Below are 15,167 nucleotides of genomic sequence, written 5' to 3'. Positions count from 1 at the left end.
GATCCGTGATATGGGCGGACTGTGCATCAATGTCATCAGCTGGAGACACTGTTGCCCCGAGTACCTTCTTACATGGAGCAGTAGCTGTCAGAGGTAACATAAAGAATAGGAATATATCTTCCCCACTCTCTCCTTGTCACATCTCCTCTCCCATCCTTCTCTCATTGTAACATAGGACCACCACCCTCCCTTCCATTGTCCTATATGATATGTGACAATAGGAGGAAAGTCGAGGGCCATTTTTGGCAAAAGGAGGGAGTTTGGGGAATAATGCATGACAATGTTGGTGGGGGGGGGGGGGGGGGGTGGACAGAATGGGACCTAGAACCACCTGAGTCTTGTTGACATGTCAAACATAAATTAGACAGAGTGCTATGCACCTGAATTTCAATCATTATCAATTTTTGACATGTATTTGATACTCACGTGTAGTGGGGCCTGGTGTACATACAGCCCAGACCCCCAGATCATTTTAATTTTCCACTGGGAGATAATATGCACTGTTCGCTGGACCCAAAGAACAGGGTTGACAAATATTAGCACAGAGTACCTAATGGATGAAACCAAGGGCAAAGTAGGCTTCAAAGTCATAGTGGTTCAGCATGGCACCCATTTGGGATCTGTCATCATCATCATCTATTTATATATATAGCGCCACTAATTCTGCAGCACTGTACAGAGAACTCATTCACATCAGTCCCTGTCCCTTACAATCTACAATCCCCAGACAGAGACTAAGGGCAGTTTAATAGCAGCCAATTAACCTACCAGTATGTTTTTGGAGTGTGGGAGGAAACCGGAGCACCCGGAGGAAACCCACGCAAACACAGGGAGACCAATACAAACTCCACACAGATAAGGACTTGGTCGGGAATGAATACCTGGGTCTCCAATGAACATCACAATGTAGAACATTAGTTCCAATTACAAATATTTTAAAAATTTCACAATCCTTAAATGTTTTGGAATAAGCACAGTCCGTAAAGAAAGCAAAACTTTTAGCTCAGAATATTTTGTTACTTCACTGAGAATACGATTACATTTATTTTTGCAGACATTTCCAAAGTTTAAAACAGCTTAAGCATATTAGTTTTGCCTGGAAAACAGTTTTACAGATGAACATTTTCGTTTTGAGCCGAACGTGTCCCTAACCACTCCAGGGACCAGTGCGTTTTCGTCGGTCATCATTTCTGCTATTTCTACAGGAACCCAAATGAATCCAAACAAGTCCTGTCATTGTGCTCACCCTATTACATGTGACAAGACGGATGAGTACTTCATCCAAATGCGGTTTGAAAGGTCGCACTGGTGGGAGTCACAGTCTGACAACTTTAACAGGGTCACTCAAGTCAGGAGCAGAAGAAAACATTTTGACAAGAAGAAGCTGTGCGGAGGTAGGAAGGTAGAACAATAGTTTTTATGTTAGAGACAAACAAAAGTTTCTTTTGAGAGAAAAAAAAAGATGATGAAATTTATAAAGATTAGAGAACATTAAAGGTGAAGTTCCACACCAGATGCTCCCAAAGATGGGTATCCATCTAATGTTTTTGGACATGAACCTTGCCACTCTGCTAGGTTAGTTGTGTTTAGACCACACGTGGGGTCTCAATGAACTTAATTGTAGCAATGAGTTCATTGATACAAGCGTCAGTATGCTGTGGCAGCAGGACCGGATTAAGGGAATGGAGGCTCCCATGAGCCCCCCCCCCCCCAGAGTGCTTACCTCCTATTCCTGGCCCGTCCTTTCTTCACTGTCTGCAGGCTGCAAGTGTTCTTCCGTCACTCCCTGTAGTGCTTCCGCAGCACACAGTAAGCTCCTTACTGAGGAGATCTTGTGAGAGTGAGACTATGACTCAGTCTCACTCTCACGAGGTCTCCTCAGTAAGGAGATTAGTGTGCGCCGCGCAGAGCCGTAACTAGGCAGGTGCGGGCGGTGCCGTCGCCCCGGGCGCAAGCCCAAGGGGGCGCATTAGCCGCCCGCTACCTGCCTCTGTGCCCAGGCTCAATCACTGCACACAGCGCTCTTACATCCATCTGCCTCTGCCTGCCTGACGAGAAACAACCTATTCCCGGCATCGGCGCTGTAGCTGCGGCTGAGCGGCTTCCTGCTTTGGCATTTGGAACGCAAGTTTGCATTCCAAATTCCGAACTTCCTGTCAGTGGAACGCACATGCGTTCCATTGACAGGAAGTTTGGCATTTGGAACACAAACTTGTGTTCCAAATGCCAAAACAGGAAGCCGCTCAGCCGCAGCTACAGCGCCGATCACCGCTGATGACCACTGCTAGAGAAAAGTAATTTTTACAACAAACTGCTCTTATAAGAGCATAATTCTCAATTCTATTCCATTCCACTACCATTCTCACTCATCCCTTCCACCTACTTCCTCCATACCCAAACTCCTATTTCAGCCCACTTATACACCACTTCCACCCACCTCTACTCCCACTGAACTCACCAGCACCTTATTTTACTTAACCTCTCTCTATTTCTCAACTATAAATTTAATATTAATTTCTATTTTATAATACACATATTTGCAAATTTATGATAATCCAAATGCATCAGAAATATAGATAGAGTTATAGATCTCTCTCTCTCTATATAAATATATATATATATATATATATATATATATATATATATATATATATATATATATATATATATATTCATGCATCCGGCTTATCATGCATTTGCAAATATGTGTAACAGAATTTTTTCAGTAGCCACACCCCCATATTAGGTTGGCCACACCCACTTGGCAAATGTCACTCCCACTTAGATGGGGGGCGCCGGTGTCCTGTCTCGCCCAGGGCACTAAAGTGTCTAGTTACGGCACTGGCGCCGCGTAAGCACTAGAGTGACAGTAGGCAGCTAACAGCAAAACATTTGCTGTTAGCTGCCTGCCATTGTCCTTGACCAGCTGACAGCCGGAGCCGGGGAAAGGGATGCCCCTATCCAATGAATACGGGCGAGCCCCGCAGATGCCCGAGGTCCCTGGGTTTTAGCCCAGTTAGACCTCGGGTTAATCAGGCACTGTGTGGCAGCCATGGGTATGCTGGAGCTTGTAGTTCTACAGTCTAGAGTGTGTCCCACTCGTTGTGGGTTTCCATTTTGTAGTGTAACCAGCCCAGCCTTAAGATATGCGCAGCTCAGAATAAATACTTACTTGCAGCATTTTTGTTTCACGCATATTACGTTTTGGTCACAATTGTGCCCAATGCTACATGAGGTCCCTTATGTGACACTCTATAATTAAATGGAATGACCATATCATATCAATAACATTAGCCAATACCAATATATACAAAATCATCTTTAGTAAATTGATATATTTTTCAGCTTCGTTAATTGGGCGCCATAATAAATAGCTTTTAAAAACTTTTATGATGTTTTGTGAATGTGTGCAGTAAAATTAGTATTATTTATTATTAGATGTGTTTGTTATCAGTCCATCACTGTCCATTATTACAAAATTTTGCATATATGTTTTACTATGGCAGAATAAATATTACCATGGTACTATTTGTGTTGCATAGTGAACACTGTACTTTTATAAAATGTTTGTTGATTTGTAAGATTTATTAATCAGTTTCTGCTTCAACTAGCAGTAGAGGATTTTTTCCAAAAATTGGCAAAAGTAAAATGCCAATGTCACTACGATGCTATACCCTCAACTTGGCAAAATAGGCTATACGAGCAGGTATACCAAGCAGTGTCGGACTGGGCATGAAGGGACCACCGGGGGACTGCAACGCTAGGGGCCCACCAGAGGGGGTGTGGCCAGCCATCATAGAGGCGAGACCAGACACTAGAGGGGGAGTGGTCAGCCCACGAAGGACAGCTAGCACCATAGTGTAGTATATAAAGAATGCAGTGTGTATATAAAGAGTACATAGTCTTGACCTGCCCCTTGGATTGGGCAGAACAGTCACCAAAAATCAGGATTGTCCCACTAGAATCAGAACATTTGTAAGATTGTCCTACCTGTTCTTGTCATTTTCACCACCTGTGGCTGCTGGTTTCTTTAGTTGCGGCTTGTCTAGATCCTGGAATGTTGGGGGCCCTATTTGGGAAAAATAATGGGTACATTTAGAAAATTCCAACCAGCCCCGGCGTTAAATCAATAGGATCCACAATTAATACTTAGGCCTTCCTCCAGCCCCAACATTAAAGTAATAGTATTCCCATTTAATAAACCTATTTCCCTCCCTCCAAACAGCCGCTGCAATAAATTAATCACATTTATGTATAATAAATATACCTAATTCCCGCATCCGTCACTGCCATTAAATAATTCATATTCACATTTAATAAATAGACCTCATGCAACTCAAACAAAGCCCCAAATTCAATTAATAGCCTACAAACCACCCCATCTTAAATTAATAGTCCCCACTATAAAATTAAATTGCCCCAATATCACAAACAAAATAGCACCCATTAGTTAGCCACCACCACCCTTCATCACCGTGCTGTTCCTTCCTTATGATCACACTGCGCCCTCCATGCTGCTTTTGCTCCCCCCTTCTCCTGGCCCCCCTTTATCACATTCTGTCATGCTGCCTTGGCCCTCCTTCACACTCTGCCATGCTGCCTTGGCCCCCCTTCTCCCTCTTTCATGCCATGCTGCCTTGGCCTCCCTTCTGATACCAAGGCACCACCAATGATAAGTCAGGCGCTTGGCCCTTGGGATAATTAGGGTTGTAAATGTTTTTTCTGATGCCTTTTCGAAAAATTTGGTGTGTAACTTCTGGTATTGGAGCAAATAAATAATCACTCAATGTCCTAGTGTTACACTCAAAAGAGTAGCGTTTGCTACATCTCTGCTTGTTCATACCACCAATTAAAAAAAAAATCAGCACAAAATAAGACCTGCTCATGACCTATCCAAACCACACCCCAGTCTGCACAAACTCTGTCCAGAACTGACCGATCATGTACGCTAAACCACTTTCCAAAAGGTCACACCCATATCAGGTTCAGAGATTCGGGACACTCACGGCAAAATTTGGACTTTTGGAAGATATGCCTGTATACAGTACACCACTTGGACCTAGTAAACAACTTCACAAGCATGTTACTTCAATGTATCACTAAGTTCATTAAGGTGGGAGAATGTGCAGGGTCCCCCAACAGCACAGAGTGTGGTGATGCTTCTGTGATACTAATGCAGGAAGAATATAGTGTAGAATGCAGCTCTCTCTGAAACAAAGTTCATACATCTAATTTCTTTTTGTGGAATATTCTGAAACCGCTGAAGTTATTTCCCTGCTCTAACTAGATATTTTCTGCTTTACATTATACAAAAGGACTGAGTGATTTCTTAGCTTTGTAATGGGTTCAATCTTTATGATTGTAGTCAAAGTAAATTCTTCTGCAGAATTGCTGAGGCTGAGAACATTTTGCTCGTTGCTACATTGAAGCTGCAGCTCTACTTGTTTTCCATTACAGCTATTTCAGTGCAATAATAGGTCATAATAATAATAATAATAATACACATGTGTCCTTAGAACCCTACTCTGACCGAAGAATCACTCCTCGGAATCACTTACTTGGCTCACTCCTGACTTTTTCATTCATGCTGCTTTTTAAAGAGGAAATCCAACATAAACTTCTAGGGCCTGATTCATCGCGGCACGCATACTGAGCGCAACGTGCGTTTGTTTTAAATCGCACGTAAGTCGGCTCTGCGCACTCCCACATTAGCGGATTAGCTGATGAATTTGGATGTAGGTCTGCTCTACTCTATTACACCATGAGGTATATACATTGGCAAGAGACCACACAGAAAAAAAAATCTATTCAATTAATGTCCCCTGTCAATAATATAAGCATTAATGACAAAACAGTTAATTAAATAATGTTTTTTTTGGTGTTTTTTTATTTTTCCCCCACTAAATACATTTATTAGGATGATCTTAATGTCTAACGAACATAAAATATATTTTAACAGTTGCTTCTGATTGCAAACACATGTTATAGCATGCATACAAGACTGTCATCACTAGTACTTATGAGTTAGACTAGAGCTGTAGCTGGAGCAAGAGATACGTCAGAAAAACAAGTAACTTTGAGATGCCCAGAGGTTGATTTAGACGGGGCTGCGTGCGCTCGAGTTTGGCACGCCCTCACTGTACATTGACTATGGGCGAATGCCCCTTCCTCGCTCTGTTCACTCCAAGAAATCGGGGGCTGTAGTTAGTGTGCTCTGGGTACGAAGATGCATTAAACGCTGCTGCTTTTAGTTGCGTACGGCCTGATGCTGGGCATGTGCAAAGTGATTTTGCGTGCGATATGCACAAAATCGGCAGGTACGATGAATCCGACCCTTGCTGTCCACTCAGATATGTTCATTTATGCTGCCCTTATGCTGGTTTCTGAAGATGAGGGACATTTTTAAGACTATTCTGTGTAATATTTGTGTAGATGTATGCTGTATACGTATGGTGGAAGTGTTATCATTGCCGTCCACTTGTTACAGGAAGAGCTGTGTTACACAGGAAGCGTTTTAGTTTTACAGGAAATGCCCCTGCAGCCATGTTCTTTTCAGTATGACTGCAGCTGTTAAAGACACTCTTCCGAAGTTCGTCAGAGTCCTGTGGTGATTTGCACACAGACCACTTTACATGGTGTCAGAAGTCTGGCCGTGATGGCACAAGGTCTCCGACGCATAGAGCTGCTGGTTTTTGATGACGCCATCGCGTGGACGCATGCCTCAAATTCAAGAAGGAATGGTGCGTATACTGCTGGGCTGGACTCTCAGACAAACCAGAAGTGGTGTAGTCATATACCCTACACAACCTAGCTGGTGTTGAAGCTGTTTGGAGGGGGAGGATCAGGAAGATCCAAACAGATTAATAAAAAAATTTGATGAGGTATGCTTACCAGTGAAAAATGTTATAATAGACAGACATGCTTTTAACCATGCTTGCCAACATTGAGTTGTTGCCCTCCGGGAGGGGGCGCGGAAAGACGACTCATTTTGGCCTCACCTCCCGTGACGGCATAGCCATTTTGTCGCGGGGTGGGGTCAAAATGATGCGATTCACCACAAATTGCGTCATTGAGGCTCCCACTTCACTAGGAAGTGGGCAGGATTTCCTGCTCTCCCAGGAGTCCATTAGACCTGCCCCGAATTCGGAGTCTCTCGAACATTCCGGGAGATTTGGCAAGTATGCTTTTAACACTGCTGCGCAGAGCCCCTCTGAGAGAGCCAGTCATATGCTGCCAGATTGAAACTACTAGCAAAGAAATGTGATTATGGTACATGAACAAACAAGCTCATCAGAGACAGGATTGTGTGTGGGACTTCATATTACTTGTGACAGGCTTTAACACCGCACGCTGCTATAGTCATGCATTTCAATAAACACCTCGTTGCTTGTGGCAAGCAAAAATATTTTGCACGTTGGTGCAGCTCCAAGCAGACAGAAGACAGTGTGTGGCCAGGACTGGAGTAGCTAATCTTGGACCAGAGTACCCATGGAATCTACCTAAGAGAGGGGTAAGTCCATATACTCACATCCTCAGACCGCTTACTCATGCTTATGTCCCTTCATCGATCACGATACTTGCAATTCGGCCACGGGATATTTGAATGACTGACATTCTATTAGCCTGATATCGCTCTATATAAGCAACTTTATATGGACTTTCACTCTTCAATCTTGGACTTTTCATTGCACTTGTGAACTGTTATCAAACCATCCACTACATTTGATTCATATGGACATTAAGCTTACCTGGACCACTAGGCACACCTGAGGTTTACCTATTCCTTACCAGTGATTAGGTTTGTTTGGGCAGCTCTATCCACTATTGTGGCCATTTATGCACTAAGAGCCGATGGACTTTGCATATTTTGATGTTGTCGTGCTTTGCTGATTTTAACATTGTTTTTGTTTATTCATCTTGAGTGATCACTCTCACTTGTTTTTTATGTTTTTGTGTATTTGCACTGTAATCAGTACATTACTACATAATTGCCAGTCATCTGATAATTTATACTATCAGAGGGCACCCCTCCCCCCGTTTTAGTATTAGTGCGCCGGGAAATCCACACTTTTTTTTATTTTAACATGAATAATTTTTATTAAAGTTTTAAGGGTAAAGAGGTACAGAAAAAAGAAAAAAAAAAGGGGGGGAGAGAGGTACATAGTGGGAAGCAGCCGTAACATTGTACATCAAATCATACATCATCTGTGCAAAGACATATTCACAATATTCCAACAGGGTGGGAATGTAAGCTCTATATTAAGGTTTAGCTCGGGGTTAGGAGTAGGTCTGGTGACGCTGGTGTCAGAAGATTATGTGTTTTTAAGGGGTGGATTAATCTAGAACCTTAGCCATCAGTTGTAAATTCGCTCCAAGACATCCACTTAACAATTGTGGGAGGACGGTGACATAGAATAAGAAGCCTCTAATTTCTCCATTTGAAAACTAAAATGGATCTTCGTAATAAGTTTGTGAAGGGTCAGGGGGGGGGAACGCCTGTTTCCAAATTTGCGCAATAGCCGCTCTTGTGGCTACTAAAATATGACCCTAAATATAACTGTAGTGTTTGGGCAATTGTTCAGGGTTTGGTTAGAGGAGGGCTGTAAGTGGTGTAGAGGTAACTTTCTGTGCAAGGTCAAACACCTCTTTCCACAAGGGCTGAATAACCGGGCATGACCAAAACACGTGAATAAGATCCCCTAGTCCTCCACAGTTGCGCCAACACATTACAGACTAGTGAGACCATATCTTCTGTAGACGTGGGGGGGGGGGGGGGGGTAAGGTAAGTGCGATATAGCAATTTATATAACAATTCCACATGATTGGCACATTTAGATACAGCAGACAAATTACCATATATAATGTCCCACTGAGCTGGGGAGAGGGGAGTGTTGAGATCCACTTCTCACTTAATTTGGGAGGTGTGTTTGGGAACGGAAGATAGAGAGGAAAGGTGTTTATACCAAAAGGTAATTCCACCCTTATTATTAACCCTGGTCAATTTGAAATCCACACTTTTTACCTGGCCTTAAATGTTTTGCAAGGAATCCCGCCCCAGTTCTCCCTTACTTTCTGCATAACTTCATATCATGTTCCACTGGACACAATATGAAATGTGATAACTAAGATTTTTGACGGCTGTTTATCACAGCAATAGAAAATCTTGTATCGCCGCAATTTACTTAGAAAATTTTGCCTGGGCAGCTGAGTGATAATCAGCCCCTTAGAGATACTGGCTGGGACAGGGGTCTTATCGCTTTGGCAGCCGGTCCTACATGCATCTGCTGATGCTTTACCAGACTGAGAGGTCGCACACGTGCAGTGTAACTGGAAGCCCTGACTTGGACTTCCAGTCCCACGTTTAACTTAAAAATAAAAAGTTAAATATATGTAAAAATACACAAAAGAAATTATGCTGGAGTTTTTATTAGAAAAATATTTATTTAAATACATTTTTTTATGCCCCTGCAATCTCCATCCTGAGATGGCGATAGTGATAGGAGGATTGCTGGATGCATGCCATAGACCTTGTTAAATAAACTTTCCCATGCCCCATCATTAGCGAGAGAGAAGGGAGAGTGAAGAGAAGAGAGAAAAGGAGAGATAAAAAAGAAAGAAAGAAGGGAATGACAGGGGAAAAGACTGAAAAATGGAAAAGAAAAGGGAAAGAGAGAAAAAAAAAAAGATGAAATGGAGAGAAAAGAGAGAGAGAAAGAAACGAGAGAGCAAAGGAGGGAAATAGAAGCAGAAAGAGGCTAAGTGAAAGAAAGAAAGAAATAGGAAGAGAGAATCACCCAAATCAGACCTTCGTTCTTAATTGAATATAGACGATAAATTCAACAAAATTCTTATTTACAAATACAGTGCCAAATGGCCATTCCATTGCATGGCAAAGCAAAAGTGGAACTTGAAAATCGTAACACCAGAACGTGGTGTGAAACACGGGCTGATCCTGACACTTGGTGGTAAATGCATGAAAGTCCGTTTTTTTCAACTTGCCGGAAATCGGCGAGTTTACAGCTAAAATTTAAAGCAGCGCTGGCTTGTAAAGGCAAACTTGCCTTTACAAGCCATCGCCGCTTTAAATTTTACCTGCAAAGTCGCCGATTTTCGGCGAGTTGAAAAAATCGGACGTACATACATTTACCCCTTGGTGTCCAGTTTGGCCACATACGTTAATGGCCAGTTTGGATGAGATGCAGTAGTTCCGACCACCTGTCAAACATCACTGATCAGAAGATAATGATAACGCACTGGCTGATAGCAGTAATCTTCTGACACAATTTGCCAACAGGTCCAATAATAATCCAAACAGTTTCAATAGATCATTACCTGGCTATTTTGGGGTCGTGCAACATCAACATCAATAACCACCAATATCATTGCCAATGGGCCACCTATGGATCCGACTGTATAGACTGGATACAATCATATCCAATACACAGACCGAAGCTTATCTATTGTCGTATCCAAGGACAACAACAGATATCCATGGACGACAAAACTAAATCGACCTGTACAATAGAATTCTAAGAAGTTAGAGTCCCCCTTTAATCTGCTGTATGGAAACATACAGGTATGGACCTGAACATGGAAACTAAACTGCTTCTAGCTAATTGGGGAATAATTAAGAACTGAAAGAAAGGGTGGACTCACAGTACATGAGCACAGCACAGACAACTACCTTAGTATAAGGTGGAGTGGTAAGAAAAGACCCAATATATAAAACCATTATCATCACCATTTATTTATATAGCGCCACTAGTTCCGCAGCACTGTACAGAGAACTCATTCACATCAGTCCCTGCCCCATTGGGGCTTACAGTCTAAATTTCCTAACACACACACACACACAGACAGAGAGAGAGAGACTAGGGTCAATTTGTTATCAGCCAATTAACCGACCAGTATGTTTTTGGAGTGTGGGAGGAAACCGGAGCACCTGGAGGAAACCCACACAAACACAGGGAGAACATACAAACTCCTCACAGATCAGGCTATGGTTGGGAATTGAACTCATGACCCCAGTGCTGTAAGACAGAAGTGCTAACCACTACGCCACCATGCTTCCCATATATAGTGATACGCAGTATCTAACAGCCTGTGCTGTACACAGACCTTTCATATGCATCATTCATTCAATAAGATAAAGTGGATCCAACCAAACAATGTACATTTGTTGAAAATTGCGATTCAACTTAAAATCCTGATAAGTGTATCTAGCAGGTGTCCTTGTTCAAGAAACACATTATTATCCAGAACAAACAGCTAGCATCCAGATGGTAGAACGAAACATTTTAATGAAACAGAATAGACCAAAATGTACAAGTCTTGCTGTAGAGCATGAATAAGTGGAGAGAATTTATAGCAGAACAATTCATGCCTAGAATGCTTATACCGTCCTGTCACGTTCACTGGGGCTTATCCTTTATAAGCATGGGGAGAATATAAATATATTATTACCGTTACATATTCCTGTATGTTTTTTTAGGCCATTGGAGATTTTATAGGTCTCTGTTAGAAGTTCTGTGGATAATATTCAAATTACAGTGGCCATATGTTCATAAACACTGGGAGAATGTGAATGCGCTACTCTGTTCATTGCCAAGTTAGTAATAAGACGGAGCATTTAGCTGTGTAATACGTTCTTATTATTCTCCTGCCTATTAAAATCACTCGGCTTACCTCCGTGCAACAGCCGGGAAAAGAACTGCAGAGCCAGTCAGTTACTAGGACTCTGTTTAAAATAAATGTGGGTCTAATTAGTACTTTTGGATCTAATTAACAAAGTAAACAAACCAGAACTCTGCAGGGAAACAGTGTGATAAAGAACTCTCCGTGTTTCAAAAGAAAATATGTAGAATGTGTGAAATTTGTTTGAAAGATATTTTCTTGCAGTTTCTATAATATATGGTAATAATCTCTTGACAGAATGTTGACTATGACACCCACCCGTCGGTCATCATCAACATCAGCTATTTATATAGCGCCACTAATTCCGCAGCGCTGTGCAGAGAACTCACTCACATCAGTCCTTGTCCCATTGGAGCTTACAGTCTAAATTCCCTAACACACACACACGCACACACACACACAGAGACTAGGGTCAATATTGTTAGCAGCCAGTTAATCTACCAGTATGTTTTTGGAGTGTGGGAGGAAACCGGAGCACCCGGAGGAAACCCATGCAAACACGAGGAGCACATACAAACTCCACACAGATAAGGTCATGGTTGGGAATCAAACTCATGACCCCAATGTTGTGAGGCAGACGTGTTAACTACTAAGTCACCATTTTACAGTTATAAACTGTACAAAATGAAGAGTTGCTCCGCATATACAGATGGATCATCATCAACTATCGTCATCATCATCATCAACATTTATATAGCGCCAGCAAATTCCGTAGCACTTTACAATTCGGAACAAACATTAATAAGACAATACTGGGTAATACAGACAGACAGAGAGGTAAGAGAACCCTGCTCGCAAGCATACAATCTATGGGACAATGGGAGTTTGAAACACAAGGGCATGTGTTACATTATATTGCACACTGGACCAGCTAGAATGCAAAGGTAAAAGTATTGAGTGGGCTGTGTGTGTAGCAATGTTGGTCAGAGGGTTGTTGTCTTGTGTTAGCTGTGTAGAGGGTGGTAAAAGGGTAACCTAGGGAGAATAACATGGTGAATGAGGAATATCATAAGCTTGCCTGAAGAGGTGGGTTTTCAGAGAACGCTTAAAGGAGGAAAGACTTACTGTGCGAGGGAGGGAATTCTAGAAATTGGGGGCAGCCCGAATAAAGTCCTGTAACCGAGAATGGGAGGATGTGGTGAGAGTGGAAGAGATACTCAGATCTTGTGCAGAACGGAGGTGTCTAGTTGGGAGATATTCTGCGATAAGTGAGGAGATGTATGTCTGGGGAATTTTGTTGACAGCCTTGTATGTTAATAGAAGAATTTTATATTGGATTTGTTGAAATACAGGCAACCAATGTAGAGACTGACAGAGTGGCTCAGTAGAGGAAGAACGGCTTGCAAGAAAAATCAACCTAGCTGCTGCGTGCAAAATAGATTGTAGGGGTTCAAGTCTGACTTTGGGAAGACCAGTAAGGAGGGAATTGCAATTGTCGATGCGGGAGATGATGAGTGCATGAATTAATGTTTTTGCGGTGTCTTGTGTGAGATATGTGCGTATTCTGGAAATGTTCTTTAGATGTATGTAACATGATTTAGATATAGAGTTGATATGGGGAATAAATGATAGTTGTGAGTCAGGGATTACACCTAGGCAACGAGCTTGCGGGATGGGATTTATGATCATGTTATCAACAGAAATAGAAATGTCAGGCAGGAAGCTTCTGTTTTTGGGTGCCAATATTATTAATTCAGTTTTTGAAAGATTGAGTTTGAGTTGGCGAGAAGACATCCAAGATGAAATGGCAGAAAGACAGTCAGTAACGCGAGACAACACAGATGGTGAAATATCAGGAGAGGATAGATAGATTTGTGTATCATCCGCATAGAGATGATACTGAAATCCAAAGGACCTTATTAGTTTTCCAAGAGAAGTTGTGTAGATAGAGAATAGCAGAGGACCTAAAACTGAGCCTTGTGGTACTCCAACTGATAAAGGAAGCGGAGCAGAGGTGGATCCAAAGAAATTAACACTGAAAGAGCGATTAGATTGGTAGGATGAGAACCAGGATAGGACAGTGCCTTCAAAGCCTAAGGATTGTAGGATTTGTATGAGGAGAGTGTGGTCAGCAGTGTCCAATTCAGCAGAGAGATCCAGGAGAATTAGAAGAGAGTGATGGTTTTTACTTTTTGCTGTGATCAAATCATTGACAACCTTGGTCAGCGCTGTCTCTGTGGAGTGTTGAGAGCGAAAGCCTGACTGAAGAGGATCCAATAGGTTGTGTGCTGTAGGAAAGTGTGTGAGGCATGTGTAGGCAATTCTCTTAAGAAGCTTGGAGGGCATGGGAGCTTACAGATGGGTCGGTAATTTGCGAGAGAGTTTGGGTCAGAATTTAGTTTTTTTACAATGGGAGTAATCACTTCATGCTTGAATAGTGATGGAAAAATACCAGTAGAAAGAGATAGATTAGTTAGAGGGGGAATGAGCACAGGAGACAGGGACCTACTAACTTGTGAGGGAATGGGATCAAGAGGACAGGAGGTAGGAAGAGTAGGAAGATGAGAAGAGAATAGAAACGTCCTCTTCATTTGTGGGATCAAATGAAGAGAGAGTGTCAGAGGGTGCTACAAAGGAATTGAGCTGATTGCTTGTCAAGGGAGATGATACCATTTCAAGTCTGATCTTATCAATTTTGTCCTTCAAATAGGTAGCAAGATCCTGGGCACTAATGGTAGTTGGATGATTTGGGGTGGGAGGATTCAGAAGAGATTTAAATGTGTTGAAAAGGTGTTTGGGGTTAGAAGCCTGAGCATAGATGAGAGATTGGAAGTATGTTTGTTTTGCAGTGTCCAGAGTAATTCTATAGGAGTGGTAGATATCAGTATATGTGATGAAATCATTAGAGGCACAAGATTTATGCCAGTGACGTTCTGCTTTACGAGAAAGTTTTTGTAGAGTTCTTATTACTTTAGTGTGCCACGGTTGGCAACGAAGTCTACGCGGAGTATGTAGTTTTGCTGGAGCCACTTGATCCAGGGCAGTTGCTAGGGTTTTGGTAAAAATGGGATACTGCCCGATCAGGGGGAGGAGAATATAGAAATTGGGGAGAGAAGGTGTTGGAGAGAGGTGGAAAACTGTTGAAGATTAGTAGAGTTGATATTCCTGTGGTTGTGAAGAGTTTGACACTAGGGAGGGTAAAGAACTGGGGCTGAGCGAGTAGCTAATAAGGTGATGATCCGAGAGGGAGTAAGGAGTGTTAAGGAAATCAGAAACTGAGCATAGTCTAGAGAAAACAAGATCAAGACAGTGGCCATCCTGATGAGTAGCGCATTCAATCCACTGGGAGAGGTCAAGGGTGGAGGTCAACTATTTATATAGCGCCACTAATTCCTCAGCGCTGTACAGAGAACTCACTCACATCAGTCCCTGCCCCATTGGAGCTTACAGTCTAAATTCCCTAACATATATATATATATATATATATATATACACATACATACACACACACACACACACACACACACACACAC

This window comes from Mixophyes fleayi, chromosome 5 (genome assembly GCF_038048845.1).
Source record: "Mixophyes fleayi isolate aMixFle1 chromosome 5, aMixFle1.hap1, whole genome shotgun sequence".
NCBI classification, from domain to species: Eukaryota; Metazoa; Chordata; class Amphibia; order Anura; family Limnodynastidae; genus Mixophyes; species Mixophyes fleayi.
Note: the sequence above shows the minus strand (reverse complement) of the source record.